The sequence below is a fragment of the Phaseolus vulgaris genome, chromosome 1, assembly GCF_000499845.2.
Source record: "Phaseolus vulgaris cultivar G19833 chromosome 1, P. vulgaris v2.0, whole genome shotgun sequence".
Lineage (NCBI taxonomy): Eukaryota > Viridiplantae > Streptophyta > Magnoliopsida > Fabales > Fabaceae > Phaseolus > Phaseolus vulgaris.
The window spans coordinates 44,532,372-44,551,591 of record NC_023759.2 but is presented as its reverse complement, the minus strand read 5'-3'; the positions used below and the strand labels follow the sequence as shown (position 1 = coordinate 44,551,591).

Sequence of the window (19,220 nt, the reverse complement as noted above, 5' to 3'; positions counted from 1 at the left end):
GATGCCCCTGACGTGACTACTTAGTCAGCTGCACCCTGCACCTCAAGAAAAATCAAAAGAAAAAAAAAGGTTATGTACTAGTCCAGCATCAAGATAAGAAATTCTGGCTTTGAGGTGCTGCTTTTAATTATTTAGTGCTGTAAAAGGTAAGCTTTATCCTTCTCACCCTTAGTTAAAAATATGCAATCAGGTTCTGACTTCTCAATGGCAACGAGAGGGAAATGCTTCCTCATACACTGGTGTCTATATAAAGTTTCTTAGTAGGCTAGGCCAAATATAACTACCCTATCGTAGCCACTACAATTCATAACTCTTGCCCTCATCAAGACTTTATCATTTTCCATTTGCTTTTTTTTCTAATAGGGTTGGAGAGGGTGCATGGTTGAGTGAACATCTGGTGGGATACCTAATTAATCTCCATCTCCTTTCCATTTCCCAAAATGGGATGTTTAGGGTGGATAATGGAGAGAGTTAAGGAAGAAAAAGAGAAAAAGTTATATATGTCACAGCTAAGTATGGTTAAGAAAAGTAGACAAAATAATGGGGTGAAAATCAAATCAAACAGAAACTGAGTGAATGTAAATAACTTTTCCTGATACTATTTTGAATTTTTTTTCCATCAAACTCGGCCTGCTAGGCTCATGCACTGACTAAGCTTTTGAGATGAAAGCTCCTTGTTTCAGATTTTGTTTGTCTGGTTCAGGCAACTTTGATTTTATTTTGTTTTAGAATCCTTGTTTTGGTTTAATTTGCCCAAGGCTATGTAGTGTTTCTTTTAGAACCCTGGTACGATTTCATTATGAAACCTTTCATGCATTTTGAATTTATCTTTTACATTCCAAAAACCAACTATGAGATGTTTGAGAAAATTGTGAGCAAATTCCTTCCTTCACTTTCATACTTCTCTTTCCGCACTTCCATAGAGTTGGCGAGATAACCATTACACCTTTAAAGAAAAAATACAAGTAATTCACTGTTTTGAACATCCCCTCTTCCTTCTCGCCACCGCACCCTATCTTCGTCTTCCTTCCCACCGAAGCCAATCTTCCTCTTTTGAGTGAGTCCGAGCCCCTCTTCCTCTTCTCAAACGTAACACCCCATCTTACGAATCTAAGACACTTCTCTTAAATGACGTGTACTCATATCGCATACCGACACTCGTATAACACTTGTAGGAAAGGTGTCCAATTCAAAAAATATTTGTTGAATTTCTGACAATTCTAGTAAGGTTCTAACACAATTACAAAAAAGATAAATACATTAATTTTCTAAAAATTCAAACTTATTGTATAAATTTTTATTATGATTATAAAAATAAGAAACAAATCTTTTTGAATCAGTTATGAAAAATATTTTACTGCTCCAAAAAATAATCTGAAACATATTTGTGTACATAAATCTTTATTGTCAATTTATATAATTCATAATTATATAATATATAGATTTGTGTCCCGTATCTAACATTTTAAATATTATAAGTATCTTCGTGTCCATGTCAGTGTCTGTGCTACATAACAGACATCCCTTGTTTCTTGTTTTTTTTTAAATAATAGTTTGACAACCCTTAAAGTTGTAAACGTTTAAAAATAAATATATATAATAAAGAATACATTTAAAATTAAATGATATAAAAAAAATTAAAATAATAATATTAAAAGTTGTAATGTAATTATATAAAAAATTGTGAATTTTCAATGTATCATTATTTTTTTTATAACCACAATACTTCTCGTAATAATTGTTTCTGTGGAAAATTAAAAAAAATTATAAAATCCAACAATATATATGTTTTTTTTAAATACATTATGAAATCTACTATATTTATTATAAATTTTACAATTTAAAATATATTTTTTAAGAATTAAATGATATTTCCCAATGACCTATAGGAGAGAAGAAACATTCAAATTGTGGGCTGCAGAAAGTTGGCGTTGTTTTTCCCTGCACCACTATAGGTTTTTCAGTACCCCATAACTTTATAATTTCAAAAATATCCTTGTAAGTAAGTTAAATATTTGAAGTTATGGTTATGAAGGTGTGTTGGCTGTGTGTATCCTGTATTGTGAAATGTGGTGAATCTCTGGATTATCCATAATTAATTGAAAGGGTGAGGTACTTTCTCAACAATTTGAAACTCATAACTGGAAAAATGTTATAGATTAGACAATTTTCAAAGTTATATTTTCAACAACATATTCTAAATTACATAAACCAAAATTCAATACCTAATCCAGAAGTAGCTTCTGCTATATAATCCAAAAATATATTTTTTTAAATTATTTCTAGATTGTTCAAATTTAGTAAACAATTTCAAATTATAAAATGACTTCCAACATACAAAATTCAAAATATTTACAAAATACGAAACAACGAAAGACCTAGTAACAAACCAGTGAACAAAAATAATAAAATATAACTCAAAAACTAATTTTTTCACCATAAAACCACAAACAAACTATCAAATCCTCCCAAAATAGATAAAAAAAAAACCACAAAAAAATCTTCAACGAGCTCAAATAGGTGTCGGGGTGCTTGGGCTTATTAGGGCGCTCAGAAAAATAGAAAGAATGAAGAAGGTAAAAAATTGACCAATGCTATTGGGTTTAAATAGCAATTCTAATGGCAAGGAACTTAGTTTCACCATTACAAAGCCCAAATTATTGATACCACCATGAGCCTTCTTATTTTCACGTATTACGTCCTATTTTTTCTTCTCTCTAAAAATATGATTTCATGGTTGGTAATACACAATTTCTAGTATTGCCAAATTATACAAACAAAAAATGTGTTTGCTGTGTTATGTTTCAATAAGCACTTAATCCAGTGGAAACTTGTTTTCATTGGGTACATCAGTCAAAATTCATAAAAGAAACATATTTTTATCATTTATTCCGAAGTTAATTCTATATACAGTTTTTACTTGTTTAGTTTTTTATCATTTAATTAGTAGTATGTGATCAGATACAAATTACCATTTTTTAATTGAAATTGATTGATTTCAATAATATTTACTTCTATTAATAGTGATTGAATTTAGTTTGACAAATTATCTTTTAAAATAAAATTAAATATGATACAAGTTATTATTTTTAATTGTTATTGACTTAATTATTATATAAATAACTTTTTTAACTGTATTAAAATTTGAAGGCTTAAATTTGTTTTAGGTTGAAAACAAAAAAACATTTTTTAAATAGTAATAATTAAAAAATTTAAATTTAAAAGAACAAAAATAAACTTTTCCTAAGGAAACAAACTTTGAACCAAAGAGTGAATTATAATTTATTTGAAATTAAATAGACGGACAAAGATCATACAACACTAATAATAATAGTAACAATATTCTATAATTAGTAATAATAATAATAATCTATAAATATTAAAAAGAATATTCTCTTTGTAAACCATCTTTTGTGTGCATAATATAACCCATTCTTTTATTTATTATTTATATTTTTCAATTATACTTTTTATTTTTTATTATCATTATAAAAAAAGACAGCACCTCTTTGTTTCCACTAACTAAACATAATAACCACATTTTATAGTTATACGTTGTTTTCAACTTTTTTTTATTCTCTTTCTTTCTCTAACATCATTTACTAAATTTTATAATCCTCTTTTGTTCTCAGTTATATAATTTTCCGAAATTTATATATAAACTAAAACGTAATTTTAATGAAAAAATTCTAATGATTGATGAAAAAGAACAAAATTAAAATCGGGTAACCAGCATGGGCAAAGTTTTATGCAAATATGCTGGAAGCAAAATGCTTTTTCACAAGCCAATCTCATTGAAACAAAGAACAAAACATCTTCACAATACAAAACTGAATCATAGAAATCCAAGGGGGAACTAGCATGACAAGCAATGATACCAAGCCAATTTAGCTTGGTGCAATTATTCCTTAATCCTATAACCGAGAGTGCAAAGCAAAACAAAGAACATGAAAGGAAAATGTAGAACCAAAAGTGCAAAAATCTGTCCAAAAGAAGCCAACACCTTCTCTCTAGTACTTGTAGTCCTAGACATGGAGAGACTAGAAGCACCCTCAGAAAAGGTAGCGTCACCTTTGTAGGTTCCCAAGGTTGTTTGTGAATTTGCCTTGCACCAAGCAATGAAAGCATCCTCATGAGCCTTCTTAATGTTTTCATCTTTCCCACCCCATGCCTTAAGAGTGCTCTATTGAAGGGCCCTTCCAAAAGAGAAAGAAAGAGACCATGGCTGTAACTTGTTCACGGCATTCAAGTTGAGGGTTGCCTCCTCCTCACTCTGCCCACCAGACAAGAAGACAATAGCCGGAACTGCAGCAGGAACAGTTCGCTGCAACGCCCTAACAGTGTATTGAGCTATCACCTCTGGGGTGACCTTTGGGGACTCAGAACCAGGATTCGGCTTCAACAAAGTTCCTTCAAGCAGAACATGGTGATCATTTAGTGCCTTGTAGCATGCAGCACGAAGTCATGAGGTCCATCCACCAGGATCTCTGGCTCCACAATAGGCATCAGGCCATTCTCCTGGCATATGATTGCGTATCGAGCAAGACCATATGCATTTTCATGGATAGCCATTCGTTAGAACCAATCTTGAGCACAGCACGCCATTTGGCCAAACGAGCACCGGCTTCATAGTACTTCTGGCAACGCTGACCAAGGCCATTCAAACCTTGAGTGGTAGTAGTTTCACCATTAGTTCCAGCAAGCTCCACAATGCCCTCGTCAACCTTAATACAGGAAGAACGCCACCTTCCTTCAACAACTCTACAAAGGGTTTTCCTGCAATAAATTACATGAAAAAAATTCACTGGGGGAAAACAAAAATCATGGCAAGACGAACAAAAAAAATTCAAATTTAGATATCCAATTCCTAATTATCCAAATCCATATTATTTTTAAGTCCATTTGAATGAATTTATCTCAAATCCAAATCCATATTTTGGGATTTTAAGTCTAATTTATTTAATTGAATATAAATTGGATACATTTTTTATTATCCAAAATCGATTTTGGGTTGGATTTTGAGTTGACCCTAGTCCACGTTGAGTCGAGTCAACCCGGGCCTAGATCGAGCTAAGTTGACTTGAGCCCTAACCCAATCATGTCGACTCGGACCTAGATTGAATCAAATCAACCCAAAAAAGGTCCAATCAAGATGACACAGGACTAGGTTGACGGGCCAAGTTGAGTCAACCCAAGCCCAAATTGAGCCCAGTTGATCAAGACCTATGTCGAGCCCAGTTGATCTGGGTTCATGTCGAGCTAAGTTGACTAAGATCCAAGTCGAGCTGGGTTTGCCCGAACCCAAATAGAGACGAGACGGCTTGTGCCCAAGTCGAGTCAAATCGAGCCGAGTCGGTCTGGGCCCCTATTGAGTCGAGTCTTCCCGAGCACATGTAGAGCTGATTCGACCCAGGCCTAGGTTGAGCCAAGTCGATTTGGGTCCTAGTAGAGCCGAGTCGGCCCAGGCCTATGTCAAGCTCAGTCAGCCTGGGCCTAGGTCGAGTTGATTCAGCCCGTGCACAGGTCAAGCCTAATTGGCCTCGCCCATGTTGAGCAAGCGCCTGGGCCCAGTACAAGTTGAATCGGCAAGGGCCAAGGTCGAGCCGAGTCGAGTCAGCTCATGCCTACATTGAGTCGAATCGGCTCGAGTTGAGGTCAAGCTGATTCGGCTTGTGCACAAGTTGACCTTTGTCTTGGACCCATGTCGAGGCAGATTGACCCTGGGCAAGGTCGAGCTGATTCAGCCTCAGGTCTGGTACCAGGTTGAGTTGGTGTGAGTCCAAGTCGAGTTTAGTCGATTTGGACCCAGATCGAGCTGAGTCGGTCCAGGCCCAAGTCAATCCAAGTCCGCCCAGGCTAGGGGTGGTCATGGATTGGATTTTTCAAAATCCAATCTAGATCCAATCCAAATCCAAATAAATGGATTGGATTTAAAATCCATATCCATTTTAACGATATCAAATTTAAATGGATCTTTTTTAAAACCATTTAAAGTGAATTAAATCTAGATTCAATCCATTTTGTTAATTAGATTAAATCCACTTTGTCAATTACATTAAATCCATTTTGATATGGACACAAACTAACTTGGCTCGAACCGGCCTAAGTCGACTCAACCTGAACGCGGACCAATTCGGTTCAACATCAGCCTGGGCCCGGACGACTCGACAATGGCCCGGGTCTGGATGATTCGACATAAGCCCGAGCCCGTTGGACTTGACATCAGCCCGGGCCCGCTCGGCTCGACATTAGCCCGGGCCTAGGAGACTCAACATTAACTCGGGCCCGTTCGGCTTGACATCAGCCCAGGCTTGCTCAGCTCGACATTGGCCTGGGCCCGTTGGGCTCAACATCGGACCGGTACTGGGAGACTTGACATTGGCTCGGGCCAGCTCGGCTCGACATTGGCCCGGGCCCAATCAACTTGACATCCACTCAGGCCCGCTCCAATCAACATCGGCCCAGGCCTGGGAGAGACTCGACATTGGTCCAAGCCCGTTCGGCTTGACATCGACCTGGCCCCATACGGCTTGACATCGGCCCGAGCTTGCTTAGCTCGACATTGGCCTGACCCGTTCGGCTCGACATCAGCCCGACTTGCTTGACTCAATATCGGCCCAGACCAGCTCGGCTAGACATTGGCCAGGGCCCAATCGACTTGACATCGACTCGGGCCCACTCAACTAAACATCGACCCAGGCCTATTCGACTTGACATCGGTCCTAGCCCGGGAGACTCGACATTGGCACAAGCCCGGTCGGCTCGACATTTGCCCGAGTCCAATCGACTCGACATCGACCCGGGCCCGGGAGATTCGACATTAATTCTGGCCCGTTCAGCTTGACATTAGCTCGGGCTTGCTCAGCTCAACATTGGCCTTGGCTCGTTCGGCTAGACATCGGTCCGGGCCTGGGAGACTCGACATTGGCTCGAGCCCGCTCGACTCAACATTGGCCATGGCCTAATCAACTCAACATCTACCTGGGCCCGAGAGAGACTCGACATTGGTATGGGCCCGTTCGGCTCGACATCAACCCGACTTGGTTGACTCGATATCGGCCCAGACTAGCTTGGCTTGACATCGGCCAGGGCCCAATCGACTTGACATCAACTCGAGCAAACTCACTCGACATCGACCCAGGCCTGTTCGGCTTGACATCGGCCTGAGCCCGAGACACTCGACATTGGCTCAGGCCCGGTCGGCTCAACATTGGCCCGGGTTCAATCGACTCGACATTAACCCGGGCCCGTTCAGCTCGACATCAACTCGGGCATCCTCAGCTCGAGATTGGCCTGGGCCCGTTCAGCTCGACATCGGCCCGAGCTCGGGAGACTCTTCATTGGCTCAGGCTCGCTCGCCTCGACATTGGCCCGGGCCCAATCAACTTGACATCTACTTAGGCTCGCTCCACTCGACATCGGCCCCGGCCTGAGAGAGACTCGACATTGGCCCAGGCCCGTTTGGCTCAACATCGGTGTGGGCTCGTCCGCGTGGGCCCGTTCGACTTGACATCAGCCCGGGCTTGCTCAGCTCGACATGGGCCTGACCCGTTCGACTCGACATCGACGCGGGCCCGACGGCTCGACATCGTCCCAACTTGCTTGACTCAATATCGACCCAGATCAGCTCGTCTTGACATCGGCCAGGGTCCAATCGACTTGACATCGACTCGGGTCCGCTCAACTCGACATCGACCCAGGCCTCTTCGGCTTTACATCGGTCCTAGCCCAGGAGACTCGACATCGACCCGGGCCCGGGAGACTCGACATTAATTATGGCTTGTTCGACTTAACATTAGCCCGGGCTTGCTCAGCTCGACATTGGCCTTGGCCCGTTCGGCTCGACATCAGTCCGGGCCTGGGAGACTCGACATTGGTTCGAGCCCGCTCAACTCGACATTGGCCCTGGCCCAATCAACCTGACATATACCCGGGTCCACTCCACTCGACATCGGCCTGGGCCCGTTTGGCTTGACATCGGCCCGGGCTTGCTCAGCTCATCTTTGGTCTGGCCCGTTAGGCTCGACATCGGGGCGGGCCTAGCGGCTCGACATCAACTCGGCTTGGTTGACTCGATATCGGCCCGTACTAGCTTAGCTTGACATCGACCAGGGCCCAATAGACTTGACATCGACTCGAGCCCGCTCAACTCGACATCGACCTAGGCCTGTTCGGCTTGACATCGGCCCGAGCCCGGGAGATTCGACATTGGCTCAGGCCCGATCGGCTCAACATTGAACCGGGTCCACGACCTCGACCTGGGCCCGGGAGATTCGACATTAACTCGGGCTCGTTCGGTTCGACATTAGCTTGGGCTTGCTCAGCTCGAGATTGGCTTGGGCCCGTTCATCTCGACATTGTCCCGGGCCTGGGAGACTCGACATTGGCAAAGGCCCGCTCGGCTCGACATTGGCCCGAGCTCAATCAACTCGACATCTACCCAGACTCTCTCCACTCGACATCGGTCCAGGCCCGTTCGGCTCGACGTCAAGATGGGCCCTTTCAGCTTGACATCGGCTTGGGCCCGTTCGGCTCAACATCGGGGCGGGCCCGACGACTCGACATCAATCCGGCTTGCTTGACTCGATATCGGCTCGAACTAGCTGAGCTTGACATCGGCCCTGGCCAGCTCGACTCGACATCGACTCGGGAATGCTCGGCTCGACAACGCCCTGAGCGCGCTCGGCTCGAAATCGGGTCGGGCTCGCTCAGCTCGATATGGGCCCAGGACTGCTCAGTTAGACATCGGTCTGAGCCCGCTCGACTCGACATCGGTTGGATTGTCTTGGCTTAACTTGGGTCGGGCCAAGTCAAAATCCATCCAAAAATGTATCAAATCTTATATCTAATCCATATCCAATTAAATGGATTGGATTTAAAATCCAAAAACATGAATTTGGATTTAAAATAAATTCATTTAAATGGATTAAAACTAATATGGATATGGATATGGATAGTTATAGATTGGATTTTGTAATTTGGACTTTTTGTCCACCCTTAACCCAAGCCAAGGTGTCTTCGAATCAAGGTCGAGTGAAGTTAGCACAGGTCCAAATCGAAATAGATTTAACTTACTAACAAAGTGGATTTCATCTGAATTTAAATAAATTTAAATAAATCCAAATAAATAGTTAAAGTGGGTCTGAATTTTAAATTTAAATTCAATTTTCATTTTATTGAATTTTGAAGAATTCAATTCATAATCACCTTTGGACAAAACCTGAAAAGAGTAATGTTATATACTATTAAAATATTTTCTTTGTTATCTTAGAATGATATCAAGTAACACGTTTAGCCAAGAGAATTCAGAATAGTTCAACTAAAAGAAAGTTAGAATTTAGTTAGAAAAATGCTGTAAATAAATAAATATACATACTCAATAAAAATGTAACAACATGTATGTTTGTAACTCATAATTCGGCAAGAAGATACTTAACAAGTACAGTAGTGCATTTAAATATTGCAAAACAGAGCACAATACCTGAAGCTGTGTTTTGGTAAAGGGTTTCCTCAAACAATATCACACCACTGAGACACTGAAAAGCACCAGGTGTCGTTAATAGAAGTTCCCTAAGAGCACGTCTGTTTGTTTCAACATTCTCAACATTAATGCTGACCAAACGTTTGTCAATTGTACCAGTTGATTCAGCAAGGATACTGATATGATTCCACTATCAAAGTAGAGATGATTCTTTGACATTCTATGGAATCAACTTGAGTTGGAGATAGCTTAGGCATTTATAATAGAATTGGATCAAGGTTCTATGTTTCAAGAACTCACCAAGACTTGCACCAAACACCAAACTCATATGGATGAGCCATCTATTGTCAATTAAACCGAACAAATTGTGTAAAAAGGCAAAAGCACCGAATAAAATGATCAAGAACAGAAATGCACCGAACAATTAAACTAGAATTGAAGAAGAAACAACTATAAACAACCAATGAACTAAGAACCGAAGCAAAACTGGAAAATAGACTGAAATGCCGAACCAAAAAGGAAGCTAAACATGTTTTACGAATTTCATATGAATATGGAGATGAAAGAAAGAAGAACTTATGGAGATGGATGCTTTGGTTTGATGATCACGCCACTTAGAGGATGAAGACTCCAAGATGAGTGAGCTAGTGCCGCCACTTGAGAGAACCAAATGCACTCAAGATAAGACAAGGTGAAGGAGAAGCAAGCTCTCACAAATTCTCTCTCAAATTGAGTAGAGTTTCTCTATTACTAATTTCCAATCTGAATTTTACAAGAGCCCACACCTCTATTTATAGTGTGAGGGTGCTGGAAAATAGGTGGGAAATTTCAAATAAAACTCATTTGAAATTCCCATAAAAAACAAGTCACATGGGAGGTGTGACCTTTTTCTACTATGACACCTCCTAAAAACTACACCTACACTTACTCTCCTAAGTCACATGGATAATGTGACTTTATTTTACATTTTCACACTTCTTTATTTAATATCCACACCTCCTACAACTATACAAGAGTAATTCAAATGATGCTTTTTTATTTAATGTTTGGCCTTGCCCCTCATGGGATGGACTTGAGCTTTTTGGGCTTTGGCCTTCTTGGGCTTGGGCTTGGGCTTGGGCTTTGGGCTTGGGCCTCATCTTTATTTTATGTCTTCTTTTAATTTTGAGAAGACTAGAAGGAAGAACTTCAAATGTGAAGGCGAATGTCCTCTTCCTTCATTAATAAAGGCCTCCTTTATTTGATTCTCATCAAATACCCTCCAATGTAAGCACCTCCAATGTAAGCAGCATTGGCAATGAGTTCATCTGCAATTCATGTAAATTCTGTTAGTTATTTACGTGTCAATAAGGCCCCTGAAATATAGGGCTGAACGAGTCTTTATTTGTTGCATTATTTACTCCTAGTTTAGTGCCACTTAGTATGCAGTTGCAGTTAGCTTGTTTTTTCCAGAGTCTATAAGGCTTATATAAGTCATTCTTTGCATTGAATAATATATTATTCTCTTGTGAGATTTACACATACCTAAAGAAACAACAATTGGTATCAGAGCTCCGTAAGGGGCCTGATCCAGAAAGTGAGTTACGTGTGCAGAGAGAAATTATCCAGATCTTGTGTGAAGAACAATCTGGTACAGAGTGTGGGCAATATCAGTGAGAAGTGTGAGAGTAAGAATGTCTGCACCAGAGAAGTTTGTTCAACCGGCCATTCCAAAGTTCGATGGCCACTATGATTTCTGGTCCATGACCATGGAAAACTTTCTGCGCAGTAAGGAACTGTGGCAATTAGTAGAAGAAGGCATACCGAAACTTGGAGCCACGCCCACAGAGGCACAGCGGAGGAATGCTACTGAGGCGAATCTGAAGGATATGAAAGTAAAGAACTACTTGTTTCAAGCTATTGATAAAGAAGTCCTTGAAACAATACTAGACAAAAGCATGTCACAAGCGATATGGAGGTCCATGCAGCAGAAATACCAATGATCAACACGAGTTAAACGGGCTCAACTTCAAGCACTACGACGGGAGTTCGAATTGCTGAACATGAAAGACGGTGAGAAAATTGATAGCTACCTGGGACGTACTCTCACCGAGTCAATAAAATGAAGGTAAATGGTGAAACATTGGACCCGAGCACAGTGGTCAGCAAAATACTTCGATCCTTAACCCCAAATTTTAACTACGTGGTGTGCTCCATTGAGGAGGCCAACGACTTGAGCACCCTAAGTCTTGATGAACTTCATGGGAGTTTGCTTGTTCATGAGCAAAGAATGGAGAGTTTTCAACCTGACGAACAAGGGCTGAAAGTCATTCATGATGATCGTTCGGGAGCAAGTCGCGGTAGAGAAAATCGTGGATGGGGAAGAGGACATGGGAGACAACCCTTCAACAAGGCGCTTGTTGAATGCTTCCAATGTCACAAACTAGGACATTTTCAATACGAATGCCCTGGAGTAGAAAAGCAGGCTCATTATGCAGCATGTGAGGGTGCAACAAAGGCAGAAGACGAGATTCTATTGGTGGCATATGAAGAGATGACACAATCTGTTCAGAGAGAAAATTGGTTTCTAGATTCTGGATGTAGTAATCATATGACTGGTAATAAGCAGTGGTTCACAGAAATTCATGAAGAAGGGCTCAATAAAAATGTGAAACTTGGAAATGACACACCATTGAATGTTGTTGCCAGAGGAAATATTCGGGTTCAAATCAATGGTGTTACACATGTTATATCCAATGTTTACTACGTTCCAAAACTTAAGACCAACCTCTTAAGTTTGGGACAACTTCAAGAGAAAGGCCTGGCTATCTTAATCCAAAATGATACATGCAAGATATTCCATCCAAATAGAGGATTGATTATTCATACAAACATGAGAGGAAATAGGATGTTTTATGTGACAGTCTCAATGACCTCCCAGCATTCTCAGTGCCTCCAAGTTGAAGATGATTCTGATAAGGCAGCTTTGTTGTGGCATAAACGATTTGGACATCTCAACTTTAAAGGACTCATCACACTTGCAAATAAGCAAATGGTAATTGGTCTACCTTTTCTGAAAACTCCCAAGGATATATGCACTACCTGTCTCATGGGAAAACAACATAGAGATGTCATACCAAAGCAAAGTTCATGGAGAGCAGCAATGAAACTCCAATTAATCCATGTTGATGTATGTGGTCCCATTTCGCCAGCTTCACACAGCAATAAGAGGTACATTTTAAGCTTTGTTGATGATTATTCTCGTAAGAATTGGATTTATTTTTTGCATGCAAAATCTGAAACGTTCAATGCATTCAAAAACTTCAAAGCATATGTTGATAAAGAAGCTGGCACTCACATTGTGTGTTTAAGAACTGATCGAGGTGGTGAATTCAATTCCAAGGAATTTTCAACCTTTTGTAATCACCATGGTATCTCTAGACAATTGACAACGGCCTGATAAGTGTCTAATTTCAGTAATATTTCATATTAAAATATAGGCACTTATGAGGATTTATTTCTAATTTACATATAAAATAATTCCTAATTTATGAATTTATACCTTTTTTAATTTTTTATGATCTTTATTTGAATAAGAGTATTTTATTCTCAAATTTGGTGTTAATTGCAGATTTCTAAGGAAGATCGGAGATTTGGATTAAAGATGAATTATTTGAGCTAAAAAGATAAAGATAGAAGGTCCCAGAATGGAAAAGATGCAAAGAAAGATTGGGCATTTTTTATGTTTTATCATTTAGCCCATTAGCGCGACACAATAAACAACCTAACCCTAGAAAACTAGGATAAATAGAGGGCTAGAGGCTCAACCTTAGGTGCCAGATTGAGAGGAAAACACCATAAAGTGAATTGTAATCCAATTGGGAGAATGGAAGGTGATAGAAGTATGCGTGGCTAATTCTACCCTTTGGGATTGGGAGTAATCTGCTCAAACTCTTATGTATTGAGGTGATATTTTATATATTAATATTCAGTTCTTGATTGATTATTGGTATTGTTGTTTTACTTTTAATTTTCCGTGACAAATTGAGAATCTTAAATCTGACCGGGAGGTATTTTTAGGGTTCGGACCTAAACAACAATACTTAACATATTTGAGTGTTAGGAATAGACTTGAAATGTTAATTGCTATCAAACGTCTGAGCTTCGTTCTAAGTTGTTCTTATAATTATGCGAGGGATCGATAGTTAGGGGACATTCTTAAGGATTTTATATGCGAGGAATCGATATAAATGATTTTTATACGGGCATCAATTTCAATCAAAGAACTTAATATTGACATGCTAATCAAAATACTTGAGAGGAAATAGGATGTTTTATGTGACAGTCTCAATGACCTCCCAGCATTCTCAGTGCCTCCAAGTTGAAGATGATTCTGATAAGGCAGCTTTGTTGTGGCATAAACGATTTAGACATCTCAACTTTAAAGGACTCATCACACTTGCAAATAAGCAAATGGTAATTGGTCTACCTTTTCTGAAAACTCCCAAGGATATATGCACTACCTGTCTCATGGGAAAACAACATAGAGATGTCATACCAAAGCAAAGTTCACGGAGAGCAGCAATGAAACTCCAATTAATCCATGTTGATGTATGTGGTCCCATTTCGCCAGCTTCACACAGCAATAAGAGGTATATTTTAAGCTTTGTTGATGATTATTCTCGTAAGACTTGGATTTATTTTTTGCATGCAAAATCTGAAACGTTCAATGCATTCAAAAACTTCAAAGCATATGTTGAAAAAGAAGCTGGCACTCACATTGTGTGTTTAAGAACTGATCGAGGTGGTGAATTCAATTCCAAGGAATTTTCAACCTTTTGTAATCACCATGGTATCTCTAGACAATTGACAGCGGCCTACACTCCTCAACAAAATGGAGTTGCAGAGCGTAAGAATCGTATCATCATGAATGCAGTCAGAACAGTACTTCATGACAAGCAAGTTCCAAAATCCTTCTGGCCTGAGGCAGTACGCTGGTGTGTTCATGTCCAAAACCGAAGTCCAACCTCTGCGATAGATCAAGGGACTCCGGAAGAAGTGTGGAGTGGGGTGAAGCCATGTGTTGATTACTTCCGCACATTTGGATGTGTTGCACATGTTCACATTCCAGATCAAAAGCGAAGCAAACTAGACGCAAAGAGCCAACAATGTATTCTCTTAGGTGTAAGTGATGAGTCAAAAGCTTACAAACTCTATGACCCTATTACAAAGAAGGTTATTGTAAGCAGAGACGTGGTGTTTGAAGAAAATAAGAGTTGGAATTGGAATGCACAGGTAGATGGAGGCACACCTCTTGCTCTTGATTTGGGAGACAAAGAAATTGAAACTGCAGAATTTGCATCTCAACAAATAACAGTCAGCCATGATCAACCAGAAACACTCGAGCCAACTTCAGATTCAGCATTCACTGATCCTGCAGTTGAAGGGAGGGCAATCAGGACCCGGAGACAACCATCATGGATGATTGACTATGAGACCAACCTATCTGTAGAAGAGGAGAGCTTACTGGCGATGATGATAATCGATTCTGTAGATCCTCAATCCTTTGAAGAAGCTTACATGAGTCAGAACTGGAAGGAAGCAATGGACACTGAAATGAAAGCAATTGAAAAGAACAACACGTGAGAGCTTGTAGAACTTCCAGATGGTGTTAAACCCATTGGCGTGAAATGGGTCTTCAAAACCAAATTCAATGAACATGGTCAGATAGAGAAATATAAGGCCAGGTTAGTGGCCAAAGGCTATGCCCAGCAGTATGGAATCAATTACACATAAGTATTTGCTCCTGTAGCTAGACTTGACACAGTACGGGTGCTATTAGCCGTGGCAGCTCAATACTCATGGGAAGTATTCCAACTCGATGTCAAAAGCGCGTTCCTACATGGTGAACTTCAAGAAGAGGTATACGTTCAACAACCTGCTAGATTTATCACAAAGGGCAAAGAAAATCACGTATACAAACTCAGGAAAGCTCTCTATGGACCTAGACAGGCTCCACGAACCTGGTACAGTAAGATAGAAGCCTATTTTTCCAGAGAAAAATTTGTACGTTGCTCTAGTGAACACACCTTGTTTACAAAAAGGGTCCATGGCAAGTTCTTAATTGTTAGTCTCTATGTTGATGATCTGATTTTTGCTGGAAATTGCAAGGATATATGTGAAGAGTGCAAAAGCTCTATGCAGTTAGAATTTGACATGACCGATTTGGGTAAAATGAGACATTTTCTGGGAATAGAAGTTATACAGAATGAGGTAGGAATTTTTATCTGTCAAAGACAGTATGCACGTGAGATATTACTTCGGTTTAACATGCTAGAAAGTAATTTTGTTCGCAATCCTATGGTACCTGGAACTATATTGTCTAAGGATGATGTAGGAGCACCAATAGATGTCACAAAGTTTAAACAAGTTGTTGGTAGTCTCATGTATTTGACAGCCACGCGGCCAGATTTGATGTATGGAGTAAGTCTAATCAGCAGGTACATGGCCAATCCAAAGGAGTCACATTGGACTGCAGCAAAACGGATTTTCAGGTACTTAAAAGGCACCATAGACCACGGTCTTTTCTATCAAAAAGGAAAAAAAATAGGTTTCACAGCCTACAGTGATAGCAATTATGCAGGGGACTTAGATGATAGAAGAAGCACTTCCGGATCAGTATTTATGATGGGAACTACAGCTGTATCATGGGCTTCAAAAAAACAGCCTGTAGTTAGCTTATCTACTACAAAAGCTAAATACATTGTTGCAGCATCTTGTGCATGTCAATGCATTTGGCTTAGAAGAATTCTCAAGCACCTTGGGTTAGGAGAAAAAGAAGCCACTAAAATTCTATGTGACAACAATTCTACAATTCAATTATCCAAAAATCCTGTTCTCCATGGAAGAAGTAAACACATTGCAGTACGATTTCACTTTCTGCGAGATTTGGTGAATGAACAAGTAGTTCAATTGAAATACTGCAATACAAATGAACAAGTGGCTGACGTGATGACTAAGGCTGTGAAGCTCGATCAGTTTGAGAAGTTCAGACACATGCTTGGTGTAGTTGAAGTTACTGAAATAAGCTAAAGCTTAAGGGAGGGTATGTTAGTTATTTACGTGTCAATAAGGCCCCTGAAATATAGGGCTGAACGGGTCTGTATTTGTTGCATTATTTACTCCTAGTTTAGTGCCACTTAGTATGCAGTTGCAGTTAGTTTATTTTTTTCAGAGTCGGTAAGGCTTATATAAGTCATTCTTTGCATTGAATAATATATTATTCTCTTGTGAAATTTACACATACCTAAAAAAAACAACAAATTCATTAGAACACGTACATTTTAAATCAAGTCATACTACCACAATACAATAATCTCACTTCAACTTGAAATGAATAAACAAGGAGGAGAAAGCAGGTGAGAATAAACATCTCTCAAAAGTTATCTACCTCACTCAAAAAAGATAAAATAACACTTAAAATTTGAAAACTGATAAAAGTAGTTTTGTTGGAAAAAAAAAACAGGCCAACCGAAAGCATTTTTATTAATCCGATATTATAGAATTGTATGAAGGATCTAGAGAGTGTAAGTGTCTCCAGAGACCCTCCCTCAACAAATATTTAAGTTGATATTATTTTTAATATAAAATAATAAAATGACATCCTTGAAACAATATTTATGAATAATGTTTAGAGATTTGTATAACATTATCATTCAACAACTAAGATCTAAATTCTTGAAAGGGATCACCAAGCCCACACAAGATCAAATCATTACTTAAATTCGATAGCTGATCTTGTTTATTCATATTACAAATAATATCCCAACCAAGACCGTTCAATATAAGGAACGGAAAAAAATAATAATCACACGACAATTCAGGGACATAAACACACTCAACAAAATTAAATTCACAAGTTTCCGCTGTGAACTAAAATTCAAAGGTTGCTCTCAATTCCAATCAGAAAACACAACACGGACAAAATTTATTTTTTTTTCAACTGAAAAAATACTCAAACACAGATCGAAATTTGGATCTATAAATTTAAATTTATTCAGTCATCACAGGTCGCCAAATGTGAAGCAAGGTAGAGAAAAGATCAAACCTTTACATCTAAATAGTCATACCCAGAAGACAAAATCAGACGCCTAGTAGATAAACACAATCGTTCAACACAAAGAACACACACAAGATGAAAAAAGAAAGAGTGGTGTGAGAAATCAACGACAAATCGAAAAAACTGGAAGGCATGTAAGACAAAATAGTAATGAAACAACGTTAAGTACCTTGATATTTGGTCTTGAAGGAAGACATGGTGGCTTAAGATTGATGGAGGAATTAAGAAGAGGTTTTGGGTTTGACGAAGTGGAAGAAGGAAGAGAAGGGTTTCAAAAAGAGTGAAATGTGAGAGTGGGTTTTGTGACTACTTAAGACTGCGAGATGGGTTGGCGGGAAAATAAGGTAGGTGGGTTTCCAAGATGTTCCCTCTCTAACGGCTTAAGATAAAAAAAAAATACAATCAAACGGAAACAAAATAAAGGGTAGTTCAAATAATTAGTTTAAATGTTTTTGTGTTCAAATAAATATAACTTTCACAAATATTTCTGCCCCACATTTTGTTATTTCTTTTACTCTTTTATCATTGATTGTAATTAGTTTTTCTTTTTTTGGTAAAGACTGCTGAATCTTTCACTCGAATTCTTAAGTGATTAGCACAACTGCATTAGTAGTATTTAATGATTTATACGTGTCTCAAAAAATTACACTTTTTGCAAAAACATAATATTAAAAGTAAATTACTCTTTTTCAAAAAATATAATAAAAAATTTATTGACACCAGTTAGAGAGAGACACTTTTTATTTCTGTATTTTTTAAGAAAATAATAATAATTAAATAAAAAAATAATAGATGTAGAAGGAAATGATAGAGATTAAAGACATTTTTTTTTATCTTTTACACACCCAATGGAGGTGTAGGGAAAATTGTCCGGTCTTAAAAGCCCAATGTGTGAAGGATTACAACGTAGTCATTGTATTATGCATCCCCATATTGTCCTTATGAAAATGAATTTCCAATTTTTTCCTTAAAAGTTGTGTATTCTCAAATATATTTTTAAATGGAAATACATTATGAAATTTACAATCTAAAATATATTAATACATTATGAATATATATTCCAAAATTAATAATGTAGGTTTAGAATACACATTTTGGAATGCATCTCTCACTCTGAAAATACATTATGAAATGTATCAATGTTGAATTGAAGATATATTTTAAAATGCATATTTTTAAAATTATTATCAGATTGTATAATTCAAAATATATTAATACAAATAATATAATATTTTTTTTAAGAGGAGGTTTATATTTTAATTTTCATGGAACATGGGATGCATGTTTAAAAACATGCACTACAAGAAAATCATTAAATTGAAATATTTTTAGAGATAAAAACAATTAATTATTATATTAACAAAATTAAATACTATTTTAAAGACTAACATCTAAATTAGTTTCTATTATTGATAAATAGTTTCTAAATTGGTATCTAATTAGATACCAAGGTTTGAGATACTAACTTCAGAATCTAAATAATTGATAGCTAAAACTTAGGTAGCTAATTAGATACCAATTTAAAAATTATTTATCACTATTTATAAAAAATAAAAACTAATCTAGATATTAATAATTTTTTTAGTTTCTTAAATAGTATCTAATTTGTCAATATAAAAATTAATTATTTTTAATTTTTAA

At 38.3% G+C, this 19,220-nt stretch overlaps 1 pseudogene; it reads right to left on the bottom strand.

Moving 5' to 3' along the window:
- Positions 1-3,744: 3,744 nt before the first annotated feature.
- Positions 3,745-18,202, bottom strand: LOC137816081 (fructose-bisphosphate aldolase 6, cytosolic-like; annotated as a pseudogene).
- Between the last annotated feature and the right edge of the window lie 1,018 nt (positions 18,203-19,220).